The sequence below is a fragment of the Salvelinus fontinalis genome, chromosome 11, assembly GCF_029448725.1.
Source record: "Salvelinus fontinalis isolate EN_2023a chromosome 11, ASM2944872v1, whole genome shotgun sequence".
In the NCBI taxonomy this organism is placed as follows: Eukaryota; Metazoa; Chordata; class Actinopteri; order Salmoniformes; family Salmonidae; genus Salvelinus; species Salvelinus fontinalis.
The window spans coordinates 60,038,306-60,060,601 of NC_074675.1; the positions used below are offsets into that span (position 1 = coordinate 60,038,306).

The following is a 22,296-nucleotide window of genomic DNA, read 5'->3' on the forward strand; positions in this document are numbered from 1 at the left end:
TTGTAGTAACCCCGGTACCTACCCCCGCTGAGGGAGGCTTGTAGTAACCCCGGTACCTACCCCCGCTGAGGGAGGCTTGTAGTAACCCCGGTACCTACCCCCGCTGAGGGAGGCTTGTAGTAACCCCGGTACCTACCCCCGCTGAGGGAGGCTTGTAGTAACCCCGGTACCTACCCCGCTGAGGGAGGCTGGTAGTAACCCCGGTACCTACCCCCGCTGAGGGAGGCTTGCAGTAACCCCGGTACCTACCCCCCTGAGGGAGGCTTGTAGTAACCCCGGTACCTACCCCCGCTGGTGGAGGCTTGTATTTACCCCGGTACCTACCCCCGCTGAGGGAGGCTTGTAGTAACGCCGGTACCTACCCCCACTGAGGGAGGCTTGTAGTAACCCCGGTACCTACCCCCGCTGAGGGAGGCTTGTAGTAACCCCGGTACCTACCCCGCTGAGGGAGGCTTGTAGTAACCCCGGTACCTACCCCCACTGAGGGAGGCTTGTAGTAACCCCGGTACCTACCCCCGCTGAGGGAGGCTTGTAGTAACCCCGGTACCTACCCCGCTGAGGGAGGCTGGTAGTAACCCCGGTACCTACCCCACTGAGGGAGGCTGGTAGTAACCCCGGTACCTACCCCGCTGAGGGAGGCTTGTAGTAACCCCGGTACCTACCCCCGCTGAGGGAGGCTTGTAGTAACCCCGGTACCTATACCCGCTGAGGGAAGGTTGTAGTAACCCCGGTACCTGCCCCTGCTGAGGGAGGCTTGTAGTAACCCCGGTACCTACCCCGCTGAGGGAGGCTTGTAGTAACCCCGGTACCTACCCCCGCTGAGGGAGGCTTGTAGTAACCCCGGTACCTACCCCTGCTGAGGGAGGCTTGTAGTAACCCCGGTACCTACCCCCGCTGAGGGAGGCTTGCAGTAACCCCGGTACCTACCCCCGCTGAGGGAGGCTTGTAGTAACCCCGGTACCTACCCCCGCTGAGGGAGGCTTGCAGTAACCCCGGTACCTACCCCCGCTGAGGGAGGCTTGTAGTAACCCCGGTACCTACCCCCAGCTGAGGGAGGCTTGTAGTAACCCCGGTACCTACCCCTGCTGAGGGAGGCTTGTAGTAACCCCGGTACCTACCCCCGCTGAGGGAGGCTTGCAGTAACCCCGGTACCTACCCCCGCTGAGGGAGGCTTGTAGTAACCCCGGTACCTACCCCCGCTGAGGGAGGCTGGTAGTAACCCCGCTACCTACCCCCGCTGAGGGAGGCTTGTAGTAACCCCGGTACCTACCCCCGCTGAGGGAGGCTTGTAGTAACCCCGGTACCTACCCCCGCTGAGGGAGGCTTGTAGTAACCCCGGTACCTACCCCGCTGAGGGAGGCTGGTAGTAACCCCGGTACCTACCCCCGCTGAGGGAGGCTGGTAGTAACCCCGGTACCTACCCCCGCTGAGGGAGGCTTGTAGTAACCCCGTACCTACCCCTGCTGAGGGAGGCTTGTAGTAACCCCGGTACCTAGCCCGCTGAGGGAGGCTTGTAGTAACCCCGGTACCTACCCCCGCTGAGGGAGGCTTGTAGTAACCCCGGTACCTACCCCCGCTGAGGGAGGCTTGTAGTAACCCCGGTACCTACCCCCGCTGAGGGAGGCTTGCAGTAACCCCGGTACCTACCCCCGCTGAGGGAGGCTTGTAGTAACCCCGGTACCTAGCCCACTGAGGGAGGCTTGTAGTAACCCCGGTACCTACCCCGCTGAGGGAGGCTGGTAGTAACCCCGGTACCTACCCTGCTGAGGGAGGCTTGTAGTAACCCCGGTACCTAGCCCGCTGAGGGAGGCTTGTAGTAACCCCGGTACCTACCCCCGCTGAGGGAGGCTTGTAGTAACCCCGGTACCTACCCCGCTGAGGGAGGCTTGTAGTAACCCCGGTACCTACCCCCGCTGAGGGAGGCTTGTAGTAACCCCGGTACCTACCCCCACTGAGGGAGGCTTGTAATAACCCCGGTACCTACCCCCGCTGAGGGAGGCTTGTAGTAACCCCGGTACCTACCCCGCTGAGGGAGGCTGGTAGTAACCCCGGTACCTACCCCGCTGAGGGAGGCTGGTAGTAACCCCGGTACCTACCCCGCTGAGGGAGGCTTGTAGTAACCCCGGTACCTACCCCCGCTGAGGGAGGCTGGTAGTAACCCCGGTACCTACCCCCGCTGAGGGAAGGTTGTAGTAACCCCGGTACCTACCCCTGCTGAGGGAGGCTTGTAGTAACCCCGGTACCTACCCCGCTGAGGGAGGTTTGTAGTAACCCCGGTACCTACCCCCGCTGAGGGAGGCTTGTAGTAACCCCGGTACCTACCCCCGCTGAGGGAGGCTCGTAGTAACCCCGGTACCTACCCCGCTGAGGGAGGCTGGTAGTAACCCCGGTACCTACCCCACTGAGGGAGGCTGGTAGTAACCCCGGTACCTACCCCGCTGAGGGAGGCTTGTAGTAACCCCGGTACCTACCCCCGCTGAGGGAGGCTGGTAGTAACCCCGGTACCTACCCCGCTGAGGGAGGCTTGTAGTAACCCCGGTACCTACCCCCGCTGAGGGAGGCTTGTAGTAACCCCGGTACCTATACCCGCTGAGGGAAGGTTGTAGTAACCCCGGTACCTGCCCCTGCTGAGGGAGGCTTGTAGTAACCCCGGTACCTACCCCGCTGAGGGAGGCTTGTAGTAACCCCGGTACCTACCCCCGCTGAGGGAGGCTTGTAGTAACCCCGGTACCTACCCCTGCTGAGGGAGGCTTGTAGTAACCCCGGTACCTACCCCCGCTGAGGGAGGCTTGCAGTAACCCCGGTACCTACCCCCGCTGAGGGAGGCTTGTAGTAACCCCGGTACCTACCCCCGCTGAGGGAGGCTTGCAGTAACCCCGGTACCTACCCCCGCTGAGGGAGGCTTGTAGTAACCCCGGTACCTACCCCCAGCTGAGGGAGGCTTGTAGTAACCCCGGTACCTACCCCTGCTGAGGGAGGCTTGTAGTAACCCCGGTACCTACCCCCGCTGAGGGAGGCTTGCAGTAACCCCGGTACCTACCCCCGCTGAGGGAGGCTTGTAGTAACCCCGGTACCTACCCCCGCTGAGGGAGGCTGGTAGTAACCCCGCTACCTACCCCCGCTGAGGGAGGCTTGTAGTAACCCCGGTACCTACCCCCGCTGAGGGAGGCTTGTAGTAACCCCGGTACCTACCCCCGCTGAGGGAGGCTTGTAGTAACCCCGGTACCTACCCCGCTGAGGGAGGCTGGTAGTAACCCCGGTACCTACCCCCGCTGAGGGAGGCTGGTAGTAACCCCGGTACCTACCCCCGCTGAGGGAGGCTTGTAGTAACCCCGTACCTACCCCTGCTGAGGGAGGCTTGTAGTAACCCCGGTACCTAGCCCGCTGAGGGAGGCTTGTAGTAACCCCGGTACCTACCCCCGCTGAGGGAGGCTTGTAGTAACCCCGGTACCTACCCCCGCTGAGGGAGGCTTGTAGTAACCCCGGTACCTACCCCCGCTGAGGGAGGCTTGCAGTAACCCCGGTACCTACCCCCGCTGAGGGAGGCTTGTAGTAACCCCGGTACCTAGCCCACTGAGGGAGGCTTGTAGTAACCCCGGTACCTACCCCGCTGAGGGAGGCTGGTAGTAACCCCGGTACCTACCCTGCTGAGGGAGGCTTGTAGTAACCCCGGTACCTAGCCCGCTGAGGGAGGCTTGTAGTAACCCCGGTACCTACCCCCGCTGAGGGAGGCTTGTAGTAACCCCGGTACCTACCCCGCTGAGGGAGGCTTGTAGTAACCCCGGTACCTACCCCCGCTGAGGGAGGCTTGTAGTAACCCCGGTACCTACCCCCACTGAGGGAGGCTTGTAATAACCCCGGTACCTACCCCCGCTGAGGGAGGCTTGTAGTAACCCCGGTACCTACCCCGCTGAGGGAGGCTGGTAGTAACCCCGGTACCTACCCCACTGAGGGAGGCTGGTAGTAACCCCGGTACCTACCCCGCTGAGGGAGGCTTGTAGTAACCCCGGTACCTACCCCCGCTGAGGGAGGCTGGTAGTAACCCCGGTACCTACCCCCGCTGAGGGAAGGTTGTAGTAACCCCGGTACCTACCCCTGCTGAGGGAGGCTTGTAGTAACCCCGGTACCTACCCCGCTGAGGGAGGTTTGTAGTAACCCCGGTACCTACCCCCGCTGAGGGAGGCTTGTAGTAACCCCGGTACCTACCCCCGCTGAGGGAGGCTCGTAGTAACCCCGGTACCTACCCCGCTGAGGGAGGCTGGTAGTAACCCCGGTACCTACCCCGCTGAGGGAGGCTTGTAGTAACCCCGGTTCCTACCCCTGCGGAGGGAGGCTTGTAGTAACCCCGGTACCTACCCCCGCTGAGGGAGGCTTGTAGTAACCCCGGTACCTACCCCCGCTGAGGGAGGCTGGTAGTAACCCCGCTACCTACCCCCGCTGAGGGAGGCTTGTAGTAACCCCGGTACCTACCCCCGCTGAGGGAGGCTTGTAGTAACCCCGGTTCCTACCCCTGCGGAGGGAGGCTTGTAGTAACCCCGGTACCTACCCCCGCTGAGGGAGGCTTGTAGTAACCCCGGTACCTACCCCCGCTGAGGGAGGCTGGTAGTAACCCCGCTACCTACCCCCGCTGAGGGAGGCTTGTAGTAACCCCGGTACCTACCCCCGCTGAGGGAGGCTTGTAGTAACCCCGGTACCTACCCCCGCTGAGGGAGGCTTGTAGTAACCCCGGTACCTACCCCGCTGAGGGAGGCTGGTAGTAACCCCGGTACCTACCCCCGCTGAGGGAGGCTGGTAGTAACCCCGGTACCTACCCCCGCTGAGGGAGGCTTGTAGTAACCCCGGTACCTACCCCCGCTGAGGGAGGCTTGTAGTAACCCCGGTACCTACCCCCGCTGAGGGAGGCTTGTAGTAACCCCGGTACCTACCCCGCTGAGGGAGGCTTGTAGTAACCCCGGTACCTACCCCCCGCTGGTGGAGGCTTGTAGTAACCCCGGTACCTACCCCCGCTGAGGGAGGCTTGTAGTAACCCCGGTACCTACCCCCGCTGAGGGAGGCTTGTAGTAACCCCGGTACCTACCCCCGCTGAGGGAGGCTCGTAGTAACCCCGGTACCTACCCCTGCTGAGGGAGGCTTGTAGTAACCCCGGTACCTACCCCCGCTGAGGGAGGCTGGTAGTAACCCCGGTACCTACCCCCGCTGAGGGAAGGTTGTAGTAACCCCGGTACCTACCCCTGCTGAGGGAGGCTTGTAGTAACCCCGGTACCTACCCCGCTGAGGGAGGCTTGTAGTAACCCCGGTACCTACCCCCGCTGAGGGAGGCTTGTAGTAACCCCGGTACCTACCCCCGCTGAGGGAGGCTCGTAGTAACCCCGGTACCTACCCCTGCTGAGGGGAGGCTTGTAGTAACCCCGGTACCTACCCCCGCTGAGGGAGGCTTGTAGTAACCCCGGTACCTACCCCCGCTGAGGGAGGCTTGTAGTAACCCCGGTACCTACCCCCGCTGAGGGAGGCTCGTAGTAACCCCGGTACCTACCCCTGCTGAGGGAGGCTTGTAGTAACCCCGGTACCTACCCCCGCTGAGGGAGGCTGGTAGTAACCCCGGTACCTACCCCCGCTGAGGGAAGGTTGTAGTAACCCCGGTACCTACCCCCGCTGAGGGAGGCTTGTAGTAACCCCGGTACCTACCCCGCTGAGGGAGGCTTGTAGTAACCCCGGTACCTACCCCGCTGAGGGAGGCTTGTAGTAACCCCGGTACCTACCCCCGCTGAGGGAGGCTGGTAGTAACCCCGGTACCTACCCCCTGCTGAGGGAGGCTTGTAGTAACCCCGGTACCTACACCCGCTGAGGGAGGCTGGTAGTAACCCCGGTACCTACCCCCGCTGAGGGAGGCTGGTAGTAACCCCGGTACCTACCCCCACTGAGGGAGGCTTGTAGTAACCCCGGTACCTACCCCCGCTGAGGGAGGCTGGTAGTAACCCCGGTATCTACCCCGCTGAGGGAGGCTTGCAGTAACCCCGGTACCTAGCCCGCTGAGGGAGGCTGGTAGTAACCCCGGTACCTACCCCGCTGAGGGAGGCTTGTAGTAACCCCGGTACCTACCCCGCTGAGGGAGGCTGGTAGTAACCCCGGTACCTACCCCGCTGAGGGAGGCTTGCAGTAACCCCGGTACCTAGCCCGCTGAGGGAGGCTGGTAGTAACCCCGGTACCTACCCCCGCTGAGGGAGGCTGGTAGTAACCCCGGTACCTACCCCCGCTGAGGGAGGCTGGTAGTAACCCCGCTACCTACCCCCGCTGAGGGAGGCTTGTAGTAACCCCGGTACCTACCCCCGCTGAGGGAGGCTTGTAGTAACCCCGGTACCTACCCCCGCTGAGGGAGGCTTGTAGTAACCCCGGTACCTACCCCGCTGAGGGAGGCTGGTAGTAACCCCGGTACCTACCCCCGCTGAGGGAGGCTGGTAGTAACCCCGGTACCTACCCCCGCTGAGGGAGGCTTGTAGTAACCCCGGTACCTACCCCCGCTGAGGGAGGCTTGTAGTAACCCCGGTACCTACCCCCGCTGAGGGAGGCTTGTAGTAACCCCGGTACCTACCCCGCTGAGGGAGGCTTGTAGTAACCCCGGTACCTACCCCCCGCTGGTGGAGGCTTGTAGTAACCCCGGTACCTACCCCCGCTGAGGGAGGCTTGTAGTAACCCCGGTACCTACCCCCGCTGAGGGAGGCTTGTAGTAACCCCGGTACCTACCCCCGCTGAGGGAGGCTCGTAGTAACCCCGGTACCTACCCCTGCTGAGGGAGGCTTGTAGTAACCCCGGTACCTACCCCCGCTGAGGGAGGCTGGTAGTAACCCCGGTACCTACCCCCGCTGAGGGAAGGTTGTAGTAACCCCGGTACCTACCCCTGCTGAGGGAGGCTTGTAGTAACCCCGGTACCTACCCCGCTGAGGGAGGCTTGTAGTAACCCCGGTACCTACCCCCGCTGAGGGAGGCTTGTAGTAACCCCGGTACCTACCCCCGCTGAGGGAGGCTCGTAGTAACCCCGGTACCTACCCCTGCTGAGGGGAGGCTTGTAGTAACCCCGGTACCTACCCCCGCTGAGGGAGGCTTGTAGTAACCCCGGTACCTACCCCCGCTGAGGGAGGCTTGTAGTAACCCCGGTACCTACCCCCGCTGAGGGAGGCTCGTAGTAACCCCGGTACCTACCCCTGCTGAGGGAGGCTTGTAGTAACCCCGGTACCTACCCCCGCTGAGGGAGGCTGGTAGTAACCCCGGTACCTACCCCCGCTGAGGGAAGGTTGTAGTAACCCCGGTACCTACCCCCGCTGAGGGAGGCTTGTAGTAACCCCGGTACCTACCCCGCTGAGGGAGGCTTGTAGTAACCCCGGTACCTACCCCGCTGAGGGAGGCTTGTAGTAACCCCGGTACCTACCCCCGCTGAGGGAGGCTGGTAGTAACCCCGGTACCTACCCCCTGCTGAGGGAGGCTTGTAGTAACCCCGGTACCTACACCCGCTGAGGGAGGCTGGTAGTAACCCCGGTACCTACCCCCGCTGAGGGAGGCTGGTAGTAACCCCGGTACCTACCCCCACTGAGGGAGGCTTGTAGTAACCCCGGTACCTACCCCCGCTGAGGGAGGCTGGTAGTAACCCCGGTATCTACCCCGCTGAGGGAGGCTTGCAGTAACCCCGGTACCTAGCCCGCTGAGGGAGGCTGGTAGTAACCCCGGTACCTACCCCGCTGAGGGAGGCTTGTAGTAACCCCGGTACCTACCCCGCTGAGGGAGGCTGGTAGTAACCCCGGTACCTACCCCGCTGAGGGAGGCTTGCAGTAACCCCGGTACCTAGCCCGCTGAGGGAGGCTGGTAGTAACCCCGGTACCTACCCCCGCTGAGGGAGGCTGGTAGTAACCCCGGTACCTACCCCCGCTGAGGGAGGCTTGTAGTAACCCCGGTACCTAGCCCGCCAAGCCTCCGAAGAGGAACTTGATGGCCTTGGGAGAGGTCTTCGGTTTGGAAGCTTCAGCCATCTTGTTTCTGTCGGGTAACAGCACTGGTTTTGGCCTCACGCGGAGCTACAGCTGCTGGTCGGTGCTTTACCTCTGGCTACGGAGCAAGGTGACACACGGGGGTGCGCACGCACGGAGACAGAGGAAGTGGTCCAATAAGGAACGTGGAGGGGTCTCCAGGGAACGAGCGCGCAGGATCACATCGATCCAGTGATTTTTCGCAAAATGGGTCGCAGCATCATCTGGATATGTGTGCAACAAAAGTTGAACATTCACCTTCTGCTACCATTTCTGTCAAGCCGTTAAGCATACCATTTCATGCATACGTTCGATAAATACAATATATGCTCCACACAGAACGCACTGCAATTGCCTCCGCAATGCAACGCTGCAAGGCAAGCGCAGCGTTACATCGGAAATCCATGTAGTTACAGTATGCAAAACGCAAAACAATGTCGGTGTTATCGAGGCATAGGCTTCGTAGCTGAAAATATACTTTCGTTTATTCAGAAGGTATTTTAGATCTGTCGTCAACAATTGTATTGTCTTATTCAAGTTGTTTCGAGAATGAATTATGTAACAGTGCACTACAAAACAGGTTAGAGGAGACTATCTTTACACCACTAGAATGTATTTGATAAAGTTTTTCCCTGTGACATAATCTTCGTCAGCTAACGTACATTTTTGTGAATTTTTTAAGAATTGATGTAATAATAAAAAAAACGCATAAATCGCAAAGGCTTCATGATTCATAAAGGTCATGTTAACAGACTGATATTATCATAGAACAAAATGTGTACGATCTAAGCCTGTGTTCATTTTCTATTTTATTTATTTAACCTTTATTTAACTAGACAAGTCAGTTAAGAACACATTCTTATTTACAATGACCGCCTACCCCAGACGTCGCTGGGCCAATTGTGCACCACCCTATGGGACTCCCAATCACGTCCGGATGTGACACAGCCTGGATTCGAACCAGGGACTGTAGTAACGCGTCTTGCTATGAAATGCAGTGCCTTAGACCGCTATATATAACCGGAGTCCGTTTATATATCAGTAAGATCAAACTTTTCCATAAAAAGTAATAAACCTAAATTCTGATTGGATGGCCTACTTGGGGGCCATCTATCAGATGAATTATCTATAGTAATGTTAAAGTCCCCTCCTATCAATAATAACGAATTGGGACATTTAGATAACCAATGAAGTATATGTTTCTCTACAGATTCAAGCAACTCATCATTCTCATGTTTGGTGTTGTACCCGTAGAGGTTTACAGTAATGAGCGTTATGTCAGTGTAACTGATCACAAGACAAATAAAGTGGCCGAAGGGGTCACAGTCCGAGTGTAGACTATTACCACCAAATGAATGTTTCATTGTAATGACCCCGGTGGAGAGATGAGAGCCATGGGAAAGACAAATATCGTTTCCCAACTGTGACTTCCTGAAGTTGGCATCAGCAGAAATGGAGTGTGACTCTTGAAAAAAACTAAAATCTATTTGAAGTTGTTTAACAAATAAGAATAAGGCCTTGTGCTTCACATTGTTTCATAACCCTCTAGCATTAAGAGACACTATAGACAAAGACTAGACACCCTCTAGCATTGAGAGACACTATAGACAAAGACTAGACACCCTCTAGCATTAAGAGACACTATAGACAAAGACTAGACACCCTCTAGCATTAAGAGACACTATAGACAAAGACTAGACACCCTCTAGCATTAAGAGACACTATAGACAAATACTAAACAACAAAGATTATATAAACGTATAAACTGTAGGATGAGTCAAAAAACACAGGAGAAGTGAACGTAAGCGATAAGGAACCGAGATCTGCACAATTTAAATCAACTTGAAGTGAAAATAGCTCATATCATAAACTCTGAGTTAGTTACTATCCCGCTTTTGAAATTCAACTCAACAGAAAATTATGTTCATGACCAAACCAAGTGTTCTCAGTAGGAAGAGAGAAACCCTCTTAGTGTAATCAGGGACTATTCTGAGAAAGAAAAATAAATACAAAATAAAATACAAAATAATAAATAAAAAAAAGGTGTATCTACTATTTTAAGTACATATGAAAAGTGATCATAAAAAAACCAAGAGGACAAAAAAAGAAAAGATATATACATTCCTAAGACGTTTCTCATTTGGAAATAGGTATTCATATCTAAATAGAACAATAACAGTTGTAAAGTAAGTCAGAGCAGACCTGTATGCCGCTTTAAAACAGTATCTTAGTTACTGTAACGCAGTCAGCCATACTTGAACTCTACGGCAGTCCGTTCATCGCGTCACGCCTCTCCAGGCAAACCAATCAGTGGACAGGAAAGGCGGGCGTTGGCGCTGTCACTGCACAAAACGTAAACACGGAAAAACACTCAGATGGACACGAGAAATGACCAATGAAACGGCAGCATTGACTCGGTACGCTTCCTTCATTGGTGCATTTCAAAAGTCGGGTTCTGAAGTAGAACACACACAGAAGATAGGAGTGAAGTAAATTGGTGAACGAACTCTACTTTTACCGTAGTTGTGTATGTTTTATCCGTCTGTACAGTAGGGATAGTTAGTATAACAGGTCAGGGTCTTTTTTTCAGCCTATATATGTCATGTTTTGTGCGCAGAGATCTTCGTTAAGCTCGCTATCTGCAGCCTGTTGGCTAACGTAACGTTATCTTATAGCTACAGACGGAAGTTTGGTTGTAGCGTTCTGGATAACTTGGTGAAGCCAGTCGGCGTGGAGAGATAAATTGTTTTAATTAACTAGACACACAGATGGCAACCAAGTAACGTTAGCTAACTGTGAGATGGAGGAATAACAGCATGACGAGGGAATAGATGTGGAAACGAAGTCCTCATCCATCTGCAGGAATCACAAAGAGATGAGGAATAACGTTATCTGAAATAAAGCCCTGCTTTTAAACCTCTCAGACAAGTAACCTTAGCTAAAATGAATACCAGATGAAATTACTGTAATTTTCTCTAACCGAAAGCGATCTCTCCTCCTGCACCGTCTCCCCCTAGCCGACAGATGTCGCTGTTGTAACGTCACACCCACTCCGTTTATGAGCCAATCAGATCATGACTAAGGACCCGTCGTCATGCAGCAGCAGCCAATGAAAGGGCAGGAGAGCGGGTCCAGGGGCGGGGCTGAGGTCGGGAGGGTAAAGCGGAGGGCTGAGAGAGATGACCCTGCCTTCCCATCGTCTCCTCCCAGCCCTCTTCCTATCTTCCTGTTTCCCTCTGAACTGGTGTACTACTCTGATCAGAGGAGTTCCCACAGGAGAGTCCTGACTCTCTACAACCCTTACACCTTCACCATCAGATTCAAGGGTGAGAACCCTACCGACCTCTGACCTGTTGTGAACGTCTCTGTATTCAGTGGTAGTCTGAAGTCCAGCGTCGACCTTAAACCGCCGACCTCTAACCACTAACCTCTCTGTAGTGTTGTGTACAGCCCCGTCTCTGTATTCAGTGGGCAGAGGGCAGTGTCAGAGCCAAGTCCTGTGTTGACCTGTGAGTATCATAATACAAAATACAACACGCTCTGTAAGGCTCTATAAAGCCTTTATAAGTTGTTATTGGTTTTACTGGGAATAGCAGAGAGTTGAAATGACACCCTAGGGCTTTATAGTGCAGTACTGTTGACCAGGGCCTTTATAGAGCAGTACTGTTGACCAGGGCCTTTATAGTGCAGTACTGTTGACCAGGGCCTTTATAGTGCAGTACTGTTGACCAGGGCCTTTATAGTGCAGTACTGTTGACCAGGGCCTTAATAGTGCAGTACTGTAGACCAGGGCCTTTATAGTGCAGTACTGTTGACCAGGGCCTTTATAGTGCAGTACTGTTGACCAGGGCCTTTATAGTGCAGTACTGTTGACCTAAATGGAAATAGGGTGCCATTTGTGAGACAACCTGAGACTTCCTGTCCTCTGACCTGACTTCCTCTTTCTCATCACAGAGTGGTGCGTCACCAAGATGTGTCCCCCCGGCACTGGGGAAGGAGAGATCGGTTCCGCATGGATGTGTCGGGGGGAGGGCAGGGGGCGAATCGGGAGGTGTGGGCTGAGCTCAGGGGAGGAGAGGCCACTGCCCAGAACCGACCCACTGGCCCCCCGAGACTCCTCCCGCCCGCTCTCGCCCCGACACCTTACTTCACAGCGCCCCAAAAAGGTGAGTCAGTTAGTTAGCCCTCCCTCCCTCCCTCCCTCCCTCAACCTCTACCTTGCTTCACAGCGCCCCAGAAAGGTTATGTAGTATTTTGTGGAAGGATAAGGGTGCATTTACACCAGGGTTGGGGTCAATTCCAATTGAAGGAAGTCAAGTAAACTTAATTAACAATTTGAAAAAACAGCATCTATTTTCAATGATTTCTCAATAAAATGAGGAGCAATGTATTTACATGTGCAGGTGTTAAATGAGGGAGCCAGCTCAATGTATTTACATGTGCAGGTGTTAAATGAGGGAGCCAGCTCAATGTATTTACATGTGCAGGTGTTAAATGAGGGAGCCAGCTCAATGTATTTACATGTGCAGGTGTTAAATGAGGGAGCCAGCTCAATGTATTTACATGTGCAGGTGTTAAATGAGGGAGCCAGCTCAATGTATTTACATGTGCAGGTGTTAAATGAGGGAGCCAGCTCAATGTATTTACATGTGCAGGTGTTAAATGAGGGAGCCAGCTCAATGTATTTACATGTGCAGGTGTTAAATGAGGGAGCCAGCTCAATGTATTTACATGTGCAGGTGTTAAATGAGGGAGCCAGCTCAATGTATTTACATGTGCAGGTGTTAAATGAGGGAGCCAGCTCAGTGTATTTACATGTGCAGGTGTTAAATGAGGGAGCCAGCTCAATGTATTTACATGTGCAGGTGTTAAATGAGGGAGCCAGCTCAATGTATTTACATGTGCAGGTGTTAAATGAGGGAGCCAGCTCAATGTATTTACATGTGCAGGTGTAAAACGCCTTCAGAAAGCACAGAGTCATACTCCTCCGTTAGATCTGCAGGCACCCTGACGAGATTTCTCCTTCCTGAGGAAATAGTCACATCTCAGACATGTATCATCTCTCTGATACATCAGTCAACATGTATCATCTCTCTCAGTTACATCAGTCAACATGTATCATCTCTCTCAGTTACATCAGTCAACATGTATCATCTCTCTCTGTTACATCAGTCAACATGTATCATCTCTCTCTGTTACATCAGTCAACATGTATCATCTCTCTGTTACATCAGTCAACATGTATAATCTCTCTGTTACATCAGTCAACATGTATCATCTCTCTGTTACATCAGTCAACATGTATCATCTCTCTCAGTTACATCAGTCAACATGTATCATCTCTCTCTGTTACATCAGTCAACATGTATCATCTCTCTCAGTTACATCAGTCAACATGTATCATCTCTCTCTGTTACATATCAGTCAACATGTATCATCTCTCTCTGTTACATCAGTCAACATGTATCATCTCTCTCAGTTACATCAGTCAACATGTATCATCTCTCTGTTACATCAGTCAACATGTATCATCTCTCTGTTACATCAGTCAACATGTATCATCTCTCTCAGTTACATCAGTCAACATGTATCATCTCTCTCTGTTACATCAGTCAACATGTATCATCTCTCTCAGTTACATCAGTCGACATGTATCATCTCTCTCTGTTACATATCAGTCAACATGTATCATCTCTCTCCTTAAAGAAACAGTTACATCAGTCAACATGTATCATCTCTCCCCTTAAAGAAACAGTTACATCAGTCAACATGTATCATCTCTCCCCTTAAAGAAACAGTTACATCTCAGTCAACATGTATCATCTCTCCCCTTAAAGAAACAGTTACATCTCAGTCAACATGTATCATCTCTCTCCTTAAAGAAACAGTTACATCAGTCAACATGTATCATCTCTCCCCTTAAAGAAACAGTTACATCAGTCAACATGTATCATCTCTCTCCTTAAAGAAACAGTTACATCTCAGTCAACATGTATCATCTCTCCCCCCTCTAGTTCGGAGACTGTCCCAGCTTGCAGTGTCGGTGGTGATGGGTGTGGTGTGTGTTGCTTTCCTAATGCTCCCCCTCCACTCTGAGCCCAACAGCTTGGTTCCTAGCTAGGCCCATGTGACTGTCACACAGAAATTGGTGTGCGCCTACGCACTGGGTAAGACTTCTGTGTGTGTGTGTGTGTGTGTGTGTGTGTGTGTGTGTGTGTGTGTGTGTGTGTGTGTGTGTGTGTGTGTGTGTGTGTGTGTGTGTGTGTGTGTCTTTGTCTGTGTCTGTGTGTGTGTAACTCTTATTCATTTGTCTCTAAGGTCTGCTCACCATGGTGTTTCTACGGTAACCAGAGGAGGAGACGATGTTTCCATGGAGATTCAGACCAAGATCCCCCCCCCCCCCCCCCCATGGCCATTCCCCAGACCAAGCTGATATGTTCTAGGGACCGACAGGGCTGATATGTTCTAGGGACCGACAGGGCTGATATGTTCTAGGGATCAACAGGGCTGATATGTTCTAGGGACCGACAGGGCTGATATGTTCTAGGGACCGACAGGGCTGATATGTTCTAGGGACCGACAGGGCTGATATGTTCTAGGGACCGACAGGGCTGATATGTTCTAGGGACCGACAGGGCTGATATGTTCTAGGGATCAACAGGGCTGATATGTTCTAGGGATCGACAGGGCTGATATGTTCTAGGGACCGACAGGGCTGATGTGTTCTAGGGACCGACAGGGCTGATATGTTCTAGGGATCGACAGGGCTGATATGTTCTAGGGATCGACAGGGCTGATGTGTTCTAGGGACCGACAGGGCTGATATGTTCTAGGGACCGACAGGGCTGATATGTTCTAGGGACCGACAGGGCTGATATGTTCTAGGGACCGACAGGGCTGATATGTTCTAGGGATCGACAGGGCTGATATGTTCTAGGGATCGACAGGGCTGATGTGTTCTAGGGACCGACAGGGCTGATGTGTTCTAGGGACCGACAGGGCTGATGTGTTCTAGGGACCGACAGGGCTGATGTGTTCTAGGGACCGACAGGGCTGATATGTTCTGGGGACCGACAGGGCTGATATGTTCTGGGGACCGACAGGGCTGATATGTTCTAGGGACCGACAGGGCTGATATGTTCTAGGGACCGACAGGGCTGATATGTTCTAGGGACCGACAGGGCTGATATGTTCTAGGGACCGACAGGGCTGATATGTTCTAGGGACCGACAGGGCTGATATGTTCTAGGGACCGACAGGGCTGATATGTTCTAGGGACCGACAGGGCTGATATGTTCTAGGGACCGACAGGGCTGATATGTTCTAGGGACCGACAGGGCTGATATGTTCTAGGGACCGACAGGGCTGATATGTTCTAGGGACCGACAGGGCTGATATGTTCTAGGGACCGACAGGGCTGATATGTTCTGGGGACCGACAGGGCTGATATGTTCTGGGGACCGACAGGGCTGATATGTTCTAGGGACCGACAGGGCTGATATGTTCTGGGGACCGACAGGGCTGATATGTTCTAGGGACCGACAGGGCTGATATGTTCTGGGGATCAACATGTTCTAGGGACCGACAGGGCTGATATGTTCTGGGGACCGACAGGGCTGATATGTTCTAGGGACCGACAGGGCTGATATGTTCTAGGGATCGACAGGGCTGATATGTTCTGGGGACCGACAGGGCTGATATGTTCTGGGGACCGACAGGGCTGATATGTTCTGGGGACCGACATGGCTGATATGTTCTAGGGACCGACAGGGCTGATATGTTCTAGGGATCGACAGGGCTGATATGTTCTGGGGACCGACAGGGCTGATATGTTCTGGGGACCGACAGGGCTGATATGTTCTGGGGACCGACAGGGCTGATATGTTCTGGGGACCGACAGGACTGATATGTTCTGGGGACCGACAGGACTGATATGTTCTGGGGACCGACAGGGCTGATATGTTCTGGGGACCGACAGGGATGATATGTTCTGGGGACCGACAGGGCTGATATGTTCTGTGGACCGACAGGGCTGATATGTTCTGGGGACCGACAGGGCTGATATGTTCTGGGGACCGACAGGGCTGATATGTTATGGGGACCGACAGGGCTGATATGTTATGGGGACCGACAGGGCTGATATGTTCTAGGGACCGACAGGGCTGATATGTTCTAGGGACCGACAGGGCTGATATGTTCTGGGGACCGACAGGGCTGATATGTTCTAGGGACCGACAGGGCTGATATGTTCTGGGGATCAACATGTTCTAGGGACCGACAGGGCTGATATGTTCTGGGGACCGACAGGGCTGATATGTTCTGGGGTCCGACAGGGCCGATATGTTCTGGGGACCGACAGGGCCGATATGTTCTGGGGACCGACAGGGCCGATGTGTTCTGGGGACCGACAGGGCCGATGTGTTCTGGGGACCGACAGGGCCGATGTGTTCTGGGGACCGACAGGGCCGATGTGTTCTGGGGACCGACAGGGCCGATGTGTTCTGGGGACCGACAGGGCCGATGTGTTCTGGGGACCGACAGGGCCGATGTGTTCTGGGGACCGACAGGGCCGATGTGTTCTGGGGACCGACAGGGCCGATGTGTTCTGGGGACCGACAGGGCCGATGTGTTCTGGGGACCGACAGGGCCGATGTGTTCTGGGGACCGACAGGGCCGATATGTTCTGGGGACCGACAGGGCCGATATGTTCTGGGGACCGACAGGGCCGATATGTTCTGGGGACCGACAGGGCCGATATGTTCTGGGGACCGACAGGGCCGATATGTTCTGGGGACCGACAGGGCCGATATGTTCTGGGGACCGACAGGGCCGATATGTTCTGGGGACCGACAGGGCCGATATGTTCTGGGGACCGACAGGGCCGATATGTTCTGGGGACCGACAGGGCCGATATGTTCTGGGGACCGACAGGGCCGATATGTTCTGGGGACCGACAGGGCCGATATGTTCTGGGGACCGACAGGGCCGATATGTTCTGGGGACCGACAGGGCCGATATGTTCTGGGGACCGACAGGGCCGATATGTTCTGGGGACCGACAGGGCCGATATGTTCTGGGGACCGACAGGGCCGATATGTTCTGGGGACCGACAGGGCCGATATGTTCTGGGGACCGACAGGGCCGATATGTTCTGGGGACCGACAGGGCTGATATGTTCTGGGGACCGACAGGGCTGATATGTTCTGGGGACCGACAGGGCTGATATGTTCTGGGGACCGACAGGGCTGATATGTTCTGGGGACCGACAGGGCTGATATGTTCTGGGGACCGACAGGGCTGATATGTTCTGGGGACCGACAGGGCTGATATGTTCTGGGGACCGACAGGGCTGATATGTTCTGGGGACCGACAGGGCTGATATATTCTGGGGACCGACAGGGCTGATATGTTCTGGGGACCGACAGGGCTGATATGTTCTGGGGACCGACAGGGCTGATATGTTCTGGGGACCGACAGGGCTGATATGTTCTGGGGACCGACAGGGCTGATATGTTCTGGGGACCGACAGGGCTGATATGTTCTGGGGACCGACAGGGCTGATATGTTCTGGGGACCGACAGGGCTGATATGTTCTGGGGACCGACAGGGCTGATATGTTCTGGGGACCGACAGGGCTGATATGTTCTGGGGACCGACAGGGCTGATATGTTCTGGGGACCGACAGGGCTGATATGTTCTGGGGACCGACAGGGCTGATATGTTCTGGGGACCGACAGGGCTGATATGTTCTGGGGACCGACAGGGCTGATATGTTCTGGGGACCGACAGGGCTGATATGTTCTGGGGACCGACAGGGCTGATATGTTCTGGGGACCGACAGGGCTGATATGTTCTGGGGACCGACAGGGCTGATATGTTCTGGGGACCGACAGGGCTGATATGTTCTGGGGACCGACAGGGCTGATATGTTCTGGGGACCGACAGGGCTGATATGTTCTGGGGAACGACAGGGCTGATATGTTCTGGGGAACGACAGGGCTGATATGTTCTGGGGAACGACAGGGCTGATATGTTCTGGGGACCGACAGGGCTGATATGTTCTGGGGACCGACAGGGCTGATATGTTCTGGGGACCGACAGGGCTGATATGTTCTGGGGACCGACAGGGCTGATATGTTCTGGGGACCGACAGGGCTGATATGTTCTGGGGACCGACAGGGCTGATATGTTCTGGGGACCGACAGGGCTGATATGTTCTGGGGACCGACAGGGCTGATATGTTCTGGGGACCGACAGGGCTGATATGTTCTGGGGACCGACAGGGCTGATATGTTCTGGGGACCGACAGGGCTGATATGTTCTGGGGACCGACAGGGCTGATATGTTCTGGGGACCGACAGGGCTGATATGTTCTGGGGACCGACAGGGCTGATATGTTCTAGGGACCGACAGGGCTGATATGTTCTGGGGACCGACAGGGCTGATATGTTCTAGGGACCGACAGGGCTGATATGTTCTGGGGACCGACAGGGCTGATATGTTCTGGGGACCGACAGGGCTGATATGTTCTGGGGACCGACAGGGCTGATATGTTCTAGGGACCGACAGGGCTGATATGTTCTAGGGACCGACAGGGCTGATATGTTCTGGGGACCGACAGGGCTGATATGTTCTGGGGACCGACAGGGCTGATATGTTCTGGGGACCGACAGGGCTGATATGTTCTAGGGACCGACAGGGCCTATATGTGGAACTGTATGCATGGAAATATCACATTTACCAAAGTTTTCAGACCCTTTACTCAGTACTTTGTTGGAGCACCTTTTTGCAGCGATTACAACCTTGAGTCTTCTTGGGTATGATGCTACAAGCTTGGCACATCTTTATTTGGGGAGTTTCTCCCATTCTTCTCTGCAGATCCTCTCAAGCTCTGTCAGGTTGGATGGGGAGCGTTGCTTCACAGTTATTTTCAGGTCTCTACAGAGATGTTCGATCGGGTTCAAGTCCGGGCTCTGGCTGGGCCACCCAAGGACATTCAGAGACTTGTCCCAAAGCCACTCCTGAGTTGTCTTGGCCTTGTGCTTAGGGTTGTTGTCCTGTTGGAAAGTGAACCTTCACCCAGTCTGAGGTCCTGAGCGCTCTGGAGCAGGTTTTCATCAAGGATCTCTCTCTACTTTGCTCCGTTCATCTTTCCCTCGATCCTGACTTGGCTCCCAGTCCCTGCCGCTGAAAAACATCCCCACAGCATGATGCTGCCACCACCATGCTTCACTGTAGGGAAGGTGCCAGGTTTCCTCCAAACGTGATGCTTAGCATTCAGGTCAAACAGTTCGATCTTGGTTTCATCAGACCAGAACATCTTGTTTCTCATGGTCTGTCCTTTAGGTGACTTTTGGCAAACTCCAAACGGGCTGTCATGTGCCTTATACCGAGGAGTGGCTTCTGTCTGGCCACTCTACCATAAAGGCCTGATTGGTGGAGTGCTGCAGAGATGGTTGTCCTTCTGGAAGTTTCTCCCATCTCCACAGAGGAACTCTAGAGCTCTGTCAGTGTGAGCATCGGGTTATTGGTCACCTCCCTGACCAAGGCCCTTCTCCTCCGATTGCTCAGTTTGGCCGAGCGGCCAGCTCTAGGAAAAGTCAAGGTGGTTCCAAACTTCCATTTAAGAATGATGGAGGCCACTGTGTTCTTGGGGACCTTCAATGCTTCAGAAATGTTTTGGTATCCTTCCCCAGATCTGTGCCTCGACACAATCCCGTCTCGGAGCTCTACGGACAACTCCTTCGACCTCATGACTTAGTTTTTGCTCTGACATGCACTGTCAACAGTGGGACCTTGCATAGACAGGTGTGTGCCTTTCCAAATCATGTCCAATCAATTGAATTTATCACAGGTGGACTCCAACCAAGTTGTAGAAACATCTCAAGGATGATCAATGTAAACAGGATGCACCTGAGCTCAATTTCAAGTCTCATAGCAAAGCGTCTGAATACTTATGTAAATAAGGTACTTCTGTTTTTATTTTTTATTAAAAAAAAAATGTTTTCACTTCGTCATTATGGGGTATTGTTTGTATATTGCTGAGGATTGTTATTTATGTAATCCATTTTAGAATAAGGCAGTAACGTAACAAAATGTGGAAAAAGTCAACTTAGAAATGGGTTTTTCTTCCCCGACGGAAAGATGTAGTTCTCTCTTGTGATGTGTGTTTTGTCCTACATTTTCATTTAGAATCCCGTCCCCCGTCCCTGCGGAGGCCTTTTGGTAGGTCGTCATTGTAAATAAGAAGTTGATCTTAGCTGACTTGCCTCGTTAAATAAATAAAATAAAGATCTATAGTGATGAAACTGGTTCAAAGATGATTCTCAGGAGAGCCAAGTGCCTGAAGGGAACTCAAATCTCCATCAAAAAGAAAGGAACTGCTGCCACGACTAATTGGAGAAGTGTGTTTTCTGTGTTTCACCTCATGACCATTACCACACGCTGCTAACTGTCAAACCCCTCTGAAGTCTTCAGTGGTGTTAGGTGGACTGTGTCAATGTGCAGTCCACAGGAAGTGCACCCCTACTGATGAAACTAACACCAATGTATGGTTGTATTGGACATGTGAGGCACACACTTGTTTCTGTTCCACTCTCAGACTGTGTATCTCTTTAAGTTGGGCAAGATATCAACCCTGATAACATGGTCTTTAACCCATTAGATATTAATGAAGCCAATTATAAATATAATGATTGTGTTGATCTAGATTTTAAAAAATCTATCACTTGTGATCACTATAATGTGAAACAGATTAACAGCCTGTACAGCAGTGTATCAAATTCCAAGACGAGCTTATTTTCTACCTTTCATTTGGATGTTCACAGTCTTCCTAAAAAATCATGTCTTCTCTCAGTTATGTTCCATTGTTGCCCTTTCAGAAACCTGGTTGACTGAAGAGTCATGCTTTAACATGTCTCTTTATAATGCTGCTCACCACTGGGGAACATCAAGAGTGGGAGGATGAGGGTCCATTTTTGTTCATAAATGTTTTCAATTCTTTGTGAGAGAGGACCTCGCACTTACGCTTGATAACGTTGACGTTAAATCTTTTCATAGAAATTCCCTCCTGTTCATTTGTTGGTGGTAAAAAAAATAGTGGTAATTGGATGCATCTATCGGCCACCCGATGCTGACATGGGTATTTTCATTGATATCCTTGCGTTAACCTTGGATTTGATTAATAATGAAGATAACATGTGTTTTATATTGGGTGATTACAGCATAAATGTATTTGAAAGTGAGAACATCTCACTGACGTCTGATGTTTTAAATACTTTATCCCATCATCTATCTGTGTCCCCTGACCTATAATCCCACAAGACTGACCAGTTCACCTGCCACCCTTGTTGGTCATATTTTTACTAATTATATGAATAATGTGGCTAATACAGGTATACTTTATAGTGATCTCTTTCCAATTTCCCATTTCTCTTTGGCAGCTGGAAATGAATAGACGGGATGATTAGCAGCATTAAATAAGTAATTGTGAGCGCTGTAAAATGTCGATTGATATTTCATGGTGAATTGTTTATAATCAGGCCGATGTGGCGTCTGCTTACCAGAGGTTTCTATAATCAGGCCGATGTGGCGTCTGCTTACCAGAGGTTTCTATAATCAGGCCGATGTGGCGTCTGCTTACCAGAGGTTTCTATAATCAGGCCGATGTGGCGTCTGCTTACCAGAGGTTTCTATAATCAGGCCGATGTGGCGTCTGCTTACCAGAGGTTTCTATAATCAGGCCGATGTGGCGTCTGCTTACCAGAGGTTTCTATAATCAGGCCGATGTGGCGTCTGCTTACCAGAGGTTTCTATAATCAGGCCGATGTGGCGTCTGCTTACCAGAGGTTTCTATAATCAGGCCGATGTGGCGTCTGCTTACCAGAGGTTTCTATAATCAGGCCGATGTGGCGTCTGCTTACCAGAGGTTTCTATAATCAGGCCGATGTGGCGTCTGCTTACCAGAGGTTTCTATAATCAGGCCGATGTGGCGTCTGCTTACCAGAGGTTTCTATAATCAGGCCGATGTGGCGTCTGCTTACCAGAGGTTTCTATAATCAGGCCGATGTGGCGTCTGCTTACCAGAGGTTTCTATAATCAGGCCGATGTGGCGTCTGCTTACCAGAGGTTTCTATAATCAGGCCGATGTGGCGTCTGCTTACCAGAGTTTTCTATAATCAGGCCGATGTGGCGTCTGCTTACCAGAGGTTTCTATAATCAGGCCGATGTGGCGTCTGCTTACCAGAGGTTTCTATAATCAGGCCGATGTGGCGTCTGTTTA

General features: G+C 53.0%; 1 pseudogene; it reads left to right on the top strand.

Moving 5' to 3' along the window:
- The first annotated feature begins 10,450 nt into the window (after positions 1 to 10,450).
- On the top strand, positions 10,451 to 20,312 carry LOC129866029 (motile sperm domain-containing protein 1-like; annotated as a pseudogene).
- Positions 20,313 to 22,296: the final 1,984 nt, after the last annotated feature.